General features: G+C 37.4%; 1 pseudogene; it reads right to left on the bottom strand.

Moving 5' to 3' along the window:
* Positions 1-1,383: 1,383 nt before the first annotated feature.
* Positions 1,384-2,861, bottom strand: part of LOC102838250 — a 6,301-nt pseudogene continuing 4,823 nt past the window's right edge.

The following is a 2,861-nucleotide window of genomic DNA, read 5'->3' on the forward strand; positions in this document are numbered from 1 at the left end:
AATTTTTTTTGTGGTTTTTCCCTTTCAAATTCAGCCGTAAATCATCACGTCTTTGAATATGGTAGCTCCGGCAGTTGTCAAAGCAAAAACCATATATGTTTCCAAATATAACTGATGTTCTTCCAGTGAAGCGAAAGCTTCTAGTTAATGAAAAGTGAATTAATCAAATTATTTTTTCTGTATTCCAGAAGAGTAAATTACTACAATTAAATTATTCATGTATATTAGATTTAAACAGCAGCAGCTATAATATTAGGACATATATTAAGAAAATTATTTGAAAACCTTTAGTCCTAGAAATATAAATGGGAATCATATTCTAAGGAGAAGGAACATGAACATTAAGGGAAATTAGAGTACATCTAAATAGTGAAGTTTCTAATAATTATAGCTTAAACCTAAAAATTTCTCACATATGAATAGCAATGTATTGAAAAGTGAGTTGTTTGTTTTTAAATTTCTAACATATATATGAATGAGTATTCATTCATAATTTAATATGTATTAAATACCTACACTAAGTTGTTATTGTGGTTAAATGCTGTTGAGTTGGTTCTGATCCACTATAGGGTTTCCAAGGAGCGAGTGGTAAGCTTTCATCGCTCACCTTGTGGTTCAAACCAACCTTGCAGTCCAGTGGATTAACCCATAGTGCCACACCAGGATTCCTTTCACTAACATACACTTCAGTGAACCATGTTGTTGTTGTTAGGTGGTTTCCAGTGAATTTCAATTTACAGTGAGCCTATGTGCACCAGAATGAAACACTTTCTGATCTTGAGCCATCTCCACAAATGTTGTTATTCTTGAGCCCATTGTTGCCACTGTGTCTTTATTATTTTTTACTGACCTTTCACTCTTCCAAGCATGATGTTCTTCTCTGGGAACTAGTCCTCCTGGAAAACATATCTAAAGTATGAGAGACAAAGTCCCACCATCGTCACTTCCAAGGAAAAATCCAGCCATACTTCTTTCCAAACAGACTTATTTGTTCTTCTGGCAGTCCATAGCACTTTTTTGCTTGTTTGTTTTTATATTTATTAACAAAAACGATCCAGAAAAATATTTGCATCAAAATTACAAAATGTTAAGTATTAGAAGTTTTCAGTTTTATTGTTTCTAGGATACCGTAGCCATACCAGAAATAGCACATAAATCGTACCTTTCAAGTTGTAGATTACAATAAGGACATTTTCTTTTCCCTTTTGTCAGCAACAACAACAAGAAACCATGGTGTAAACCTGCTTTCATTAAGAGATGTATGCAATTTAACGAAGTGAAGAGTAGGGTGGAGGGAGAGGTTTACAAAAAAGTTAAAAAACAAAAATGCAGGACAGGTAACAAAGGTTGGTGAGGAGGAAGGGTTATTAAACTGTCTAAGAATCATTTACTGAAGTAATCTTCCAGTTCTTCCATATCTATTTCCAGAGAGGAATTTAAAGAGAGCAGAGCAGAGGATACCTCCTTTGTTTTCTGGACATTTGGTTTTGGTTGAGGAGTTTCTGGTTGGATAGATTCCTTCTTGATGTCTTTACCCCTGTTTAGAATCCACTGGCTCTCAAAAAAGAAATGATTAGGATGATGCAGCGAAAAGCCACAAACAACAACATTATGTATCATCTCGAAGTACTTCTGGTATGCTACCTGGTAATGTATCCATTTTACTAAATCCAAAATCTGGGTTATTCCTCCAGGAGAGATCTTGTATGACTGCAACTTGCGCTTCAGCCAGCTCTAGATCACTGTGACAGCATGGGCACCCATGATAATGCCCCTGACCTGGTGGATTGGTTAGAAGAATCTTTGGGCAACTGAAAGGTATATATAGTCTGCTCTCTTGCCTTCTTTTCCAAAGCTATGATGGATGTTGTAAGAGTAGCCTTTATCAAACTTGTCTGGATCCATTTTTTCCTTTGATAAATTCTTGCTTCCAAAATTGCAATGCCTGTTAAAATGTTAAACAAATGTCTTTTAGGAAAAGGCCATATTGCATTCTGCTTCATTGATGAAGATGGTGATTTTTCCGCAAGACTTTATGCAACTGATGTACACAGAGTGGGAAAGATTTGGTAGAAAGTGAATCGATCTGATCTAAAGAAATCTTCTCAGCATTTCCCTGTATACTGTAACCTTTACCAGTGTAGGAATGACTGAAGTGGTTAAGCAGAGACAAGTCTCTCATCAGACTGCACAGTAGTAGGCAAGGACCAGGTTGTTAATGCCAAAGCCTTGGATAGTTTGACTCTAAATTCATTCAGGATGATTGCCACAATGTCCTTAAGTAGTCCATGCATCAGCACAAAGGATTTTATAAACTGCATCCAGCTCCAGCTGAGTCTCACTTAAACTTGGTGATGAGGCAATAATCACCTTTTCTCGAAGATTCTTCTTTTCATCACTTATAGTTTCAGATTGCAAATGGCTATCCTTTAAGAAATCTTGAATCTGTTTTTGTTTTATTGTTTTGTTTTGTTTTTGCTTTTCAACACTTTATTGAGAACATCGGTTTTACATTCATCCTCCATGCATTATCAAATAATCAAATGGTACACCCTACAAGCCTGCACCCTCCACCCCCCAGCCATCAACACACAGCCCATCTCCCTCCCTAAATCTAGTGCTCCCAGCGACTCCATCTGTCCACCTCATCATCTCTGTCTCCATCCCTGGTGTCACTGCCTCTCTGTGTAGGGTCATGCTGTCTGCTCTGCTCACTTGATGGTCCCAGGGACCTCCGCTCCTGGGCTGCAAAATAAATCACTCTCCTCCTTTTGTCAAAAAACATCTACCTCTATATTTCCTACCCTCACAATCAGTCCTGATGGCGATTATTCACTATTGTACCACAAGAGTCTTATCCC

Source organism: Chrysochloris asiatica, unplaced genomic scaffold, assembly GCF_000296735.1.
Source record: "Chrysochloris asiatica unplaced genomic scaffold, ChrAsi1.0 scaffold00002, whole genome shotgun sequence".
Lineage (NCBI taxonomy): Eukaryota > Metazoa > Chordata > Mammalia > Afrosoricida > Chrysochloridae > Chrysochloris > Chrysochloris asiatica.